General features: G+C 40.5%; 1 protein-coding gene across 8 annotated transcripts in view; it reads left to right on the top strand.

Annotated features, from left to right (window-relative positions):
- The window catches only part of CELF2 (CUGBP Elav-like family member 2), a 374,192-nt gene that overhangs the window by 170,749 nt on the left and 190,344 nt on the right, over positions 1–13,099 (top strand). The window contains exon 1 of one of the 8 annotated variants that reach the window (XM_065626870.1): positions 3,074–3,112. The exons of the other annotated variants lie outside the window; for them this stretch is intronic. The gene's annotated coding sequence lies outside the window, so the exon portion shown is untranslated. Of the gene's footprint in view, positions 1–3,073; positions 3,113–13,099 lie in introns of those variants that run through there. 8 annotated transcript variants of the gene reach the window in all.

Here is a 13,099-nt window from a genome sequence, read left to right on the forward strand (position 1 = left end):
GTTTTCTCAAGCTGACTTTCAGGTTGTTGGTTTGTTTGTTTTGTTTTGTTTTTTCCCCACTTCTATTAATTTATTTCCTGCATTCCATTAAAAATGGCATTTACAGGTCAAGGAGCATTAAAATGATTTTATTTGCAAAAAGATAACCCCTCAAAACAACAACAGCAAAAACCTCTCTGCCTTTGTTGATTGTGCACTTTAACAAAGATTTACATTTTTCACATCTGTTGACTTCCCATTATAGTTTTCTTCTTGCATGTAAAATTAATAGAGCAAGATAAACATTCTCCGAATGGCTGGAGTAGGGGAGCTTACTAATAGCTCTGATTATTTTTTTCCAAAATAACACTAAAACAGCCTTTATTTTTTATGATGTCACAACTAGTGGAGAGTTTGTCATTATCACATTAACTGCTAACATATAAATGCAACACTAATGTACTAGAATTAAAACATTGTATAATGACCTTCCCTTAGTTCAGCCATTAAAAATACATTAATACTCTTTCTTGCAAATTGGACCTGATGCAATTTATTCCTCCATAACTTGTTTGTGTTTTTTTGTATGAATATCTGCGTTTGTTTCCTGGAAAGTTATTCTGACTTTCTCTTTTGCAAAGTAAAAACTGTCAACATCTTGAGTGTGCTTATAGAGCCTTTATTTCATTTAGAAGAATAGTAACCAAAACAAGGAAACCCAGTCTCTGTGCTTCTAGCTGGTATTCAAGTACTTGTGTTGGCTAGCTCTATCCAGCATTCTGTGGTTTAACATACCCATTTGTAAAATTAGTATATTACCCATCTCACATGCAAATTGAGGCTTAATTAACAGATGTTTGTAACTGCTTTCACATCCTCCTAAGAATCACACTACGTGAGTGCAAAGCAGTTGTTGCTGGGAGATGAAAAGAACACTGGAGCAAAGGCTTTTTCGGAGATGGGGAGAGGTTTAGGCAGGGGGTTTTGGGAGGGTCATGTCATAGTTTTTGGGTTTGTTTATTTCCTCGTCTTAGAGCTACTTTTTGTGCCTCTTAAAAGCTCTCTGCTTTGAAGTAGGTGGGGCACAAGATGGCAAAAGATATTTCCCACATAATATGTGCTACTTTATGCTTACCCCTTCTACACCCCCCATGCATCAAGGTTTTAAAACTTTAAAAACCAAGCTCGGAGTCGAACAAGACGACTGCTAGAACAGCAATGGGAATGTCGCAGCACGCTTGAAGATAACAGCTGTCAGGACGGAGGAGGTGAAAATGCAACCAAGTATAGGGCCTGGAGGGGAAAACTTGGCCTTGGGCATTTTGCTTTCACTTCGGTAGTTTTAACCCTTTACACTTCAGAAACCATTTTTAAATTTGGGGGAGCGCAAAGGAGGAGAAAATCCTTTGTGAGTTGTTTCTGAAAACTGAAAGTACACAAGTAACTAGTAAATAGCTGCTGGGTCACAGTTATAAAGTACAGGCAATGCTGAATTTAGACAGCTTGGTTTTTATCTGATTGTGAGCCATGTGTTTCCTCACATGGGAACTGCCGCCGACCCAATTTTAATCAGTTGCAATTCTGCTTTTACATCTAAATTAGAATAGCTTGGATTGAACAGGAAGTGAAAAGAAATGTCTGATCAAAAGCATTTCTATAAAGCAATAACTCTCTTGCTTTAGTTTCATCAAGCATTTCCAGTCTGATATTCTTCATTTTACCCAAATATTACCCGGGCTATAATTCTAATGTGTTTTACATGAGCCTCCTGATTGGAAAGTTAAATAAACAGTTCATGAGCCACGTGGGGAAGTCTCCCTGAAGATCTTGCTCTTTAAAACGTGTAAGTACACATATGGCTCAGGAGATTGGCAATGAAGAATGGAAGCTTTTGGTTATGTTGTCTCAAATCCACCTCGATTTGGGAGCAACCAAAAATATTCCTTTGGGGACCATTTGGGGCCTACGTGAAGAGTCAGTGGTATCAGTTACTGCAAGTAAGCAGATGCATATTTGGCTCATGCCTCAGCAGAGACCAACATACCCCCCAGCCAAGCCAAGGTACGTTAGCAGGACAGCACTTGATTTATGGCTAAAACCTGATCTGTGACCCAGTAAATCCTCTCTCCACCGAGCCTGTTGCTCTTGCACTTTCCACCTGTATAAATCCAGTTAAAACGAAAACAGCTATATACAAGCTTATGCTAGCGTCTGTTTCCATGCTTGTTGTCTGAAAAAAAGCCTAATTATCACAGCCCCTTCTTCGATATTTTCTTTTGACTCACCCCATTGTCTACAGCCCTGATATCTAGAGCATAAATGCCAAGGCTGAAACATGCATTCAATTAGAAGATGACTCCTGACTGACCTACATAACAGTTCATTCATGAGATAATGTGACCTGGAGTCATGGAGATAGAAGTCAGTTGATTGAGCTGGGTTGGCCGTGTACACTGCAAACTCTCCAGTGATTGAGGAATCATCTAAAATTAGGTGTACGCCGTACGTTATCGAGAGCCTTTCAGATCCAACTCTGTTTCGGTAACATTTCTTTTATGAGATGGGCGTATAATTTGTCACATTGTAATCCTTTAATGCTGAACTTTATTAGCATGAAGTACTTGGGTATCAAATAAAACGAGCAATTAAGCGATTGGTGTTTAAGGTCTGCTCTCAGCTCAGGGCTTTGGTAGTCAGCCTCCGTGAAGCAGCGAGAGCGTGCGCCGTGTTTACCACTTCCTTCAGAGAGCTACAAAATGGTGCTTTTTGCAGATGAACCTAGTTGTGCATGCAAATCCCAACTGACTATCACTGCACCGCAAGTTAATATGTATATTTATTTTACGGGTTATTGTGTGTTTCTGGTGAACCACAGGATACTTTTCCTAGCTTTCGCCTACTAGATTTACAAAAGGGTGAACTTGCAGCATTCAGCTGCAAGGGGAAAAAAAAAAAAAAAAGTTAACCAGCGAGCGAATGGTTTAAGCGTAGCGATTAAGCGACACTTTTTGTATTACTAAGCCACAAAGGAAGCTCAGATAAAGGTTGTAGGTCAGAAAGAAACCTTCGGGAGCATGCTCGTGAAGTGAGGCGGTTCAAGAGAGGCTGCAGCTGTCTCTTCCAGATCTAAGGGGTGAGGTATTTCAACGATTTTCTTATCCTGTCTCGTCTTAGAGATTCATTAGCGGAATAATGTGAAATTATCTCGTGTCCTCTAGGGCATAAGCTCCTCTGTTTTATTTTTCCTCTCCTCCGTAAGCGTGGTGGAAGTCTGCACCCCGTCACATCGAGTTCCTCTCAGATGAAGCTGCTTCGGCGCTGACTGACGCGTGTCGACAGGAGGAAGGGGGGACATTTTGCGCAGGGAGCCTGTGCGCTCTTCAAAACACATTTGGGGCACGGCACGGCATTTTTCTAAGGTTTTCTCTATTAGTAGGTGCCTCTCGTGTATTTTATCTGCGCATTTAAAAAGCAGGGTGCGGGCCGCTTCCTCCTCTGCCTCTTCGGTGTGCGTGTTTGGTGTTTAACTCCGTGCTGGCACAGTTGTGGGCCTCTCTAGGAGAGCGTAAAGATTAATCAAGAAGCACAGGAGTTTGCTGCCAAGCTGTCCAGCAGGAGGGTTCTACTTTGTTCGGGAGGTGTTTTTTGCTTTATGTTGTATAAGAAATAGTAAGGAAGTGACTAGCTGGAGAGGAATAAAAAGGCATTGAATTTAATCTTTTACTTTGTTCGTTCTGCAGTGCTTTTGTACAATCCATTTTTTTAATGTTGCTCACACATCGTTCGGCTTTGAGTGAAGAAATTGTCGGGTAGGCTGGTAGAGAGGAGCAGGATAGAAACTTTTAATTTTGGGGGGAGTTTAGTGGTTTAGGTAGAGCACTGACTGCAAGCTGAGGCTGAAATTGCACAGGGCCCAATTAGTGCCTGTTACCTTTTCTGTTTGCTCTTGATTGGTTGCAGAGTCAGAGGTTTAATTAAGCAGAAATGGGGATGTAGAGTTAATGTTCGTTATAACTAAAATCGAAACAGCTGTTTACCTTGCCGAAGCCTTGTGTGTTAACGTCCATAAATCTCACCCCGAGGAGAGTTTGCAGGAACTATCCCTGGTAAAACATGCCTTTCTGAATATCATGGTATATCATTTTACATACTCGTTTTCGCAACATTTCCTAATCATATTAATTAACACATTAGGGTATAATTCTTATTGTCTACAGAAATTACTTCAATTAAAACTATTACCATATTATCATGATTGTTATATTCTTACAACTCGCTTTTGTTACTACTCAAAAACTACTCTAGCAAACCCAAATGTTTGAAATTAGCATTAAATTGTTGTGGATGCTTTTTTCCTCCTAACTGATGGATCAGGTCTCGGTGTAAACTTCCTGAATAATCTCTGTTTCTGTGCTGGCATTTCTATGGTGAGAAAAGACGTGAGGGGCAGTGACTGTCCCATAAGATGAGGCTAAAAAGGGTTTTTCTTGATTAGTCTCTGCAGTGCCTAACAGGAGTCTGAGCACTGTGCAGGAACGTATGGAAAGAGTAAATGGTACAGAGGAGCACAAGATAATAATGGGTATAAATTGGCCGTATTCATGCAAAAAAATGAGTAGCAGTTTATTTATTTGGGGTTTTTTTTTTGGTCAGATCTGTGAGTTTTGGGCCTGGCTGTCTTGTAGGAGAAATGAAGGTTAGAGGCATAACTAGCTTTAATATTGAGTGCTGTTACTACTAAAATCTGTGTATGGGCAAGACAAAATGTGCCCTCCGTGTAAACGCAAAAATTTATTGTTAGCGTAATTCAAATATTAATGGTCTAATCAAAGAATTATTATTAGTCCAGATCTACTTATTAAGAGAAAAAAAATAATATTGTTGAGAAAGCTTCAAAAATAATACATTTTAAGTGGATACACACATATTTCCAAGTATGTACCCATTTCTGTGGTGTTTTGCTCACCTCCGTGGCTCATGTAGCTGTTCACTTTAGTTTTTGGAGCTGGGGAGTGGTCATGGCAAGTTTTCAGGTATCAAGGGCTTCACTGCGAGGAGTATGTTTGTAGTGGGGCTTTCTTCCTCTTTGTCTTTGAGGACCATGGTGCTACTGCTGATGATCTCTTCCTTCTCACTCTGGGCTCTCCTTCTGGCTATTTTTATGTTTTCTAAAAAACTGTAGACCTTGTTCTTTATCCCTTGGATTGCAACACCACGTTACCCCTGAATTCAGTATGTATGCAATGTCTTACATATGTTGGATACTTCTTATCCCTAACCCCACAGGTTTGTGTTTCTTTAGCCAGCAATAGGTGATTTTTTTTTATAGCCCTGGGGTCTAATGTGCCACTCTGTGCCCTGCCTGATATTGGCTGGTGCCTCCACCCCCCTGCATCGCCTCTTCTGAGGCCTCCGCTGTGATACCACGTCCGTGTTCCTCTGCACTCTGTCATTATCCCGGGATCATAAATATTTCATCCTATGCAGCTTAACTACTTGTTACTACTGTCTGTATAAAAATTACACTTAAATCACATCATTATGCGAAGATAAGCAAAAGTAAAATAAATTAGGCAGTAGCCACCTGGTCATTAGGAAAATTGCTGCTGCAGCTAAAGCGAAGCCCCGGGCTGGGCAATGCAAGTGTAGGCAAGCCTGACGTGCCTGCGTCCCGAGGCCGTGCAGACTCAGCACAAAGTCTGCGGCTTATTACTGGCACCAGCAACACTGCGTTTACTGGGCTACAGTCCTTGAATGTGACGGATGAGATCGTTATTTGGGTTTACCCATATTGGCTGGGGACCAAGCTCGGTGACACTGGATGTCCTTTCTGGTCTGAGGTTCCTAGCAACACCTTAAACTGTTGAACTAGATAGGGAATACTTTGCTTTTTACAGGGCAGATGCATACTGGCGTATTATTAGCAGAGGCGTTGAATAGAAAACAAGAAAGTTGATCTAACTGAGGTAGATAATTGCTGTCATTGTTCTAAGCCGTACATATTCTATTCATCTTCATGATATTGCTGTGAAAAAAGCTGTTATCCTCCTTTACAGATAGACAGCATTTATCTATACTTTCCCAAGAATGCCTCAAGAGTCTATGGAAAGACATTGCTACCTCCATTTTAGTCCACCTGAAGTCTGATTTGCCCTCTAAAATGATTATTTCTCTTCACGGACTAAATAGGAAATCCTGCACACATAGATTTAATAAATCTGAGCCAAAGAGATTAGAGATTTGTCTGCAGCAGATGAGTTTCAGCGCCTGTGCTTTCACAGCTGTTACTAGTAACTAGCTTAGCTTAAATTTATTTTGTATATGGTCTATATAGGCGACTGCCATAGTTTAGACTGTACTGTTATTATACTCCAAATTAGACATGTCCCCAGAAAGTCTATGGCTGAGCGTGGAACTCTATTGTTACATTTCAGGTGAGAAGATAATGCCCTAATCAGTTCTCGTCTGTGTAATGCGGTCAGTGGCACCACTCAGTTCTTTTCAGTTTGGCTGCCACTCCAAACTGTTAAACCATCTGCTGGTGGCAGGCGAAAAGATGACAATTTAATAAATTACTAGAAAAAGTTAAGATGCCTAACATCTGCTCTCCACCAAGCTCGAGCATCTTCCCTGTATTGATGTTCTGTCAGGTCCTGACACAGTAAGAGAAGATGCTTGCTCTGAAGTTCTTGCAAATTTGAATCGTTTGCAGCTGGACCCACGTTCCAGTCATCCATCCTCTTGTGAATTTTAGGCCTAAATAGGAAATAACAATAGAGAAGGGAGAAGACAAGGGCAGCAGAACAAATAGTTTCTTAAAATACCTTAAGAATTCCTGGCCCAGGTAAAGGCCTGCATCTACCCATTCTTCTTTATGATTGATGAAGAAATACCCAATGATGGCAAGCAGAATTTTGCAAGACAGAAATAGAAACTGCTGCCTCTTTAGAGCCACATGACTGTGTGTCCTAGAGTTATGTTCTGCATAATGTTTTAATCAAATAACAGTTTCCTAAGTAGTATAGACCATGCTGGTTAGTGCAAACAGAATACAAAGATATTCTAGATAAGATTACGTAGCTCTAAAGGTGCTGGTAGGCAGACACTGTTGAGAAAATGTACACATAATATTTACTTAAACCATTCCTGGAGCCTCCTTTGCAGATTTTCATGACAGACTAATAACACCAAACACACACTTATCAAAGACTCACTGCAAAACATTAGACAGTTAGCAAGTCAAATATAGGGGGGTGGATGCCATAGCAGAGCACAGTTAATGGTTGAGCTGTGACTTAACTACATCCCAGTGCAAACATAATTAAATTAGAAAAAGTCCTGAACCAAACACAGGAGGGGTAGCCTGCTTGGAATGCGAAGATGAACCTGGATCCCATCCTACTGCTTCAGTCTTCTGAAGTAAAACTGTAGGAGACAGGAGTCCAGAGCTGAATCAAGGTTAAAAGGTGTAGTGAAGCAGCAGAGTAGTTGCCACAATGTTCTGCTCATTGTTGTGACACAAACTTGCACAAAATGCTGTGATCCAAGAGAAAAGACTTATGGAATGCAGGACCCATGGAGGTTGCTATGACATGGATTTTGTGGATTTTCCTTACGTTAAAGAAGTTGATTTCTATTTTCCTTTTCTAAGTTTGTTCAAGTCCAAAAACCTCCTCTTAAGGCATGGTTTCTCTAAGCATAATAGTTGATTTCGTGTATGTTCTTAATTTTTCTCACACACATGGCCCTAGCAGCTTATTATACTATGCACAGGTGAGGGAGGCTCACTCAGTGCAGATCCCTCCATGGCAGATCTCCTGTGATTTTAAACCAGCTCAGTGAAATACCACTGGATCTGAATTCACCTTAAGCAGAAGGATGATCCTTGTAAATCAATATGAAGTAATATAATGTCATTATAATTAATAAAAGAATACAAACATCATAATAGTGTAAATACCTAAATACTATTGTAGTCATCACTATATAGTAAACCAACTGGATTTGATCCTTGAGAGTATCCTATGATACTGTATTCCTATGAGTCCTGTTCTGCCACAGATCTCTCATCCATCTGTCCACGAAAATTTATTCTTGCATATCTAGAATTAGAAAATGTTTCCCCCTGTTGTTTTTCCTTGTACCAGTAGTGTTCATCATTCACTCTGCTGCTTCTCTGCACCACTTTCTGTCTCCTGAATAGACCTTGGGACTGCTGATTTGTGTTCTCTAAGACCAGCAAGTTTTTTCCTGAGCTAGACCCAGTAGAAGCTGCAAGCGAGCTATATTTTAGCTTATGTGATTTGGCAAGCACCAGCTATGACCTGGCGACAGCTGAAATAAGAAGCCCATAGGCTAGCAGCAGGAACCTAAGTAACAGAGAGCATCACGGTGATGGTTAAACTGAGATTTCTGCCATCGACGCTCCTGGACATCTGTCTAGGAAGAGATATTCAGATTTATGTCATACTCTACCAGGCTAGAGAAATCCTGAGGGGTTACTCAGATGAGCTGGTGTGTTTTGTATGGACCAGTGCTGTTTGAAAAAGGCTGGAAAGTAAAAGTCCATTTGCATTTTTTGTTCTTGACGGACACATTTAACCTTATGCAGGAAACAGAATTAAAACTGTAGCTGTCACGGTCTCATCCCAACATAATGACCAGATGTGGCTGACTGGTTATAACAAACTGGTTTCCTTTTTAAAGGTATTAGTTATAGTGTTATCTTTTAGAAGGGGGTGTGAGACTGGTGTATTCGGCTGGATGGCAATGTCAGTATGTTCGTCTACTATAGCGTAGGGGCGATGTCTCTAATCAAGCTGGGCCTGAACGGACTTTCCAAGAGGAGCGAGGTGAGATTTGTAAACAACTTAAAGGATTTGGTTGAGAACAGTCATTAATCAGTCATTAAAAAGCGATTGCAAATGCCATTACTTTCTGTCCAGCTCTAGCGTTTCTCAGGCTTGCCCCCAAAACCCAGTCTGCAGGTTTAGCAGTAATTTCAATGCAACGAATTGTACCTGCAAAGCACAGATGTTGAAAGCTGAAAAATCTGAAGGTGCCGTATGTTTCCTGTAATTGAAAGCAGGTGCCCTGAAGGAAGCAGAGATTGTTTCACTTTATGAAGTATCTAGTTGGCAGAGCAGGCAAAAAAATATCCTCTAAAGCTTCATTCACTAGGACTGGATGAAACAGATTAAAGCTGTTGTTTTATGATAGCTCTAAGGGGCTCCAACAAGGGGTTGAGGTCCTCTTCTGTTGGGCGCCATAGACGACAGGAATTAAGTCGCAGAGTTCAGAGTATTAAATGCATTGAACTGTATGTATTTAAAGGACGTGATGAGGAGAAAGACCATGATAATCCTGCTTTGTGGAGCACTGAAAACCAGGCCAAACATCTCCAGCACTTTGGGTCTATTCTACTCTGCCCTGGGATGGATGTGGCATCCCAGGTCCACATCTCCCAGTCGTCCCACTTCTGAACACTTCTTCTGTTGTTGCTCCAGTGAGTGCTCGATATGATAGGCTACCAAGCTATCTTTTGCCTTGGTCATTGTATACAAAGAATCCAGGCCTAAAAATGAATAAAAGCTGTGAAAATTCAGGTTTTCAAGGATGACTGTTTGGAAAACAGTCTGTAATGTGAAGCCTTCAGCATAATGAACAGGAGAGAAGTGCCTGGTGTGTCCTACCTGCAGCTCCACCTGCAGATTTCACAAGGCTTTTGGGAGGGCTTTTTTGTGTGTTTGTGCCTCAGTTTACTTACAGACAGTGGTAAAACCCCACAGATTCTCTGAGAATTATTCAATTGATGTTTGGGGGCGGAGGGTGGGTTGTGTGTTTTGTGGTACTTTTAAGACATACAAGAGCCAAATGTTATTACCCTACGGAGTTTAGCTGGATTACGTTCAAGCTGAGCACAGCCTGTGGATGTAGGTGGTATTTCATACTTAAAGACAGAAAAACAAAATAACAGAAAAGCACCCCAAAACATCAAAATTTATTAATGCTTCCGGCCAGCTTTGTAGTGCTGCAGGTTTGAGCAAGCCAGGACTATTTCCCTTTCTGTTCTGCGTTTTGGTAGCTAAAGCAAGTGTAGAAAGAGGAAACAACTTTGATCCAAACATTTTTTCAGCTCTTTCTCTAATTAAATAGATAGTGTCTGGCACAGTATCGTCGTACAGTTGTTTCATCTCCCCCCAAAATACTTGCGTCAAGTTCTGATAGTACTGACTGACCTGTGTGTACCAGACTCAAAGCTCTTGCTCTGAGTCTTCGACTGCCCTTTAAAGACTGGGCAGCAATTTGACGGTTCTCTCTGTCTCTTTGGATTGCCCACAACTGTTTTATTTCCTCCTTCAGTAGCAGGCAGACATTTTCAAGGAATTTTTCTTCTTTAGCCTGTTGAACCACCCAAAAGAAAGAAAGAAGAAATACCTTTTGTCCACATTGTGAAAGAGATCATAAATTTTGTTGAGCAAATTGAGAATTATGTTTACTGCCTTTAACTAACAGCCAACAGTAGATAGGAAAATGTGTGCTTCCAACAAGTAGAAGAAAAGGCCTGATTTTTCAATAAATATTAGTCAGGTTTTCATTCTTTTTGAGAATCCCATTTAACTGACTTAACACTGGATCTCAATTCTAGCCAAAATTTTAAAAAGTAGGAATTTAATTACTGTTCCCATCATTTCTCTCCGTATAGCTTCCTATACATGAAAGGTCAAAAATGTCAGTCAGACCACATTATTTGGCATGAAGATGAATAGAGAAGCTAAAGAGGATTTTAAAAATACATGATCTAGCATTTGAAACTGAAGGTTGGGCGTTGAGTCCTGCTTTTATTCCTGTATCTGCTAATGACCTAGGACTTTGTCACTTATGGGTTGTGTTTACAGATTCGCTAGTCTTTTTGTTCTAGTATATGCCAGTGGAGAAAGTCCTGCAGGGCCTGAGTCAGATTTTAGGTAGGTAGAAGTGTCTGGGTGATGCTGCCACTCTCCCTAGAGACATCTGTGTGCAGCAAGGACATAAAATAGGCTTAATGCTCTCCCCTCCTCACAGAACCTGAAAGAAGCCCGTGTACCCTAAAATTCCTGCTTATACCAAGGAAGAGGCAGGCATCCTTGGCAGGGCAGTCCGGTCCCCTTGTTTCTCATTGTTGACTGTAGATGTCTGGGTTACTGATGTGGTACTTACTGAGGCTTCTGTAGCTCAGTGAAATCACGGTAATGCCTTAATTTTCCCATCTGTGAAATGCAGGTTGTGTCTCACAGCGGACTTATGATCCTTACGACTTCTGTGTTCAAAGTGCCTGCAGAAAGAAGGCAAAGTTAAAAGACAAGGTGTTATTCTGGTCAGTGTGGTGTTTACTCTAAAAACTGCAAATGTACAACATGGAAGTGTAGCACAGAAAAATAAATTATCACTAGAAGTCTCATAGCCATATTTCTTTGTGCAGTGACATTTTTAGGTGTTATTCTGAGGCATCTCCAGAAAGCAGTTAAACATTTCCAGTCAGTCTTGGAAATATCCATTTTAAAGTACGCAGCAGAGGTGAGGGACCTTTATTTATGATTTGAATATCTGCAAGCATTTAGGTCTCTGTGCATAGTCACTATTCTCTATTGTTAGCTGCTGACTTTTGTTAATTGCATTACTGTGGAAAATAAAACATATATATATATATAATATATATATATATGTGACTTTATTTGGCATCATTAAACAGTCAGCAGTTAGCCAACCTGCTGAATTGACCACTAGTTATTCTTATAAAAGATTGGAACAAATAATACATTTCTGCACTTCAGAGCTTTGTATGACAGGAAGCCTGTCTGAATAAGCCACATCTTCATGTTATCCATTTGTCTTTCTCTGCAAGGACACAGAGTTCCCTTCCGACATGTATGGGTCCTCTGTGCTTCCCGTGCCACATGTTTCACATTTTCCTTTGTCCATCCTGGCAGCTATGTGGCCCCATAATTGGGTTTGAATTGTAGTGAAAGTATTAAAATCGTCAAAAAGATAGAGAGCATCATGGTGATTAGATTCTTTTGAGGGCCTTTCCAATCCCTAACATTCTGTGATTTTGTGTGTAACCTCATCTGGGTGTTCCTGCTCTGGCAGGGGGATCGGACTAGATGATCTTTTGAGGTCCCTTCCAATCCCTAACATTCTGTGATTCTGTGATTTTGGGGAAAATCTCGTTGAGGATATATTCTTTTTAAAAAATTCCTTTTTACCTTTTTACTCTATTGACTCATATAGCTTGGAGATGATTTGTAAGTTTGAGCTAAGGTAAGTCCACTGATGGTTTTTGGACTTTGAAGCGTATCATAGTACAGATAGTCTGGTGGTGCCTGACCATCTTATCTGCCTTTTAAGATGCTTAAAATGTGGAGTTAAACCTTTGGATTCAAACTGGCCAACAGACACAAGTTAGTAGCTTTTCTCTCGGGTTGTCTGTAATTTAGCCTCTGTCTTTCAAGTTGTTTGGGCAGGAACAAACTACACGTTTAGCATTCACTTGTGGGGTTTTTCTTTGCTTGTCTGCCATAACTTCTCCTACGGAAGCAGAATTAAAAGGTCTGTGAAAGGTCGACCTCATTGGTGCTCACAGATCCTACACTGAATACCGAATTACTCTAACAACGCTTCCTTAGTGGCTGCTAAAAGCTTTCTGTAACTTCAAGCACTGTATTGTGAGGTTCTGGATGACTTCTACTTTTACACCTGCGTATTTAATTACACGTCTTAGAGAGCAGAGGGTGCTACTGTGTAGGAGCTTTTCTCTTCAAATGCATGTCACCTTGTTTTGGTTTTCTCTTTTATGGTTTTGTCATATAAATATAATATCAACTGTTCTAGAAAACACAAGAGTAACTTTCCTGTGTTAAAGTACAAGCTGAGGTTGCAATTTGATATATAACCTACATAGACGTTTCTTTTCTGTTTTCGTATATAGAGAAATCAAGTATCTACTTTCTTAGGATGCCTAGGTTATCAGGCATTATAAAATATCCATCGCTCATTCCTACGTCCAGTATGTTGCCATATGCAGAGACCAAAAAACTCAATCCCCAAGTGCTGCAAATGACCATTTGTAGCAAAGTGGGAC

This window comes from Caloenas nicobarica, chromosome 1 (genome assembly GCF_036013445.1).
Source record: "Caloenas nicobarica isolate bCalNic1 chromosome 1, bCalNic1.hap1, whole genome shotgun sequence".
Classification (NCBI taxonomy): Eukaryota; Metazoa; Chordata; class Aves; order Columbiformes; family Columbidae; genus Caloenas; species Caloenas nicobarica.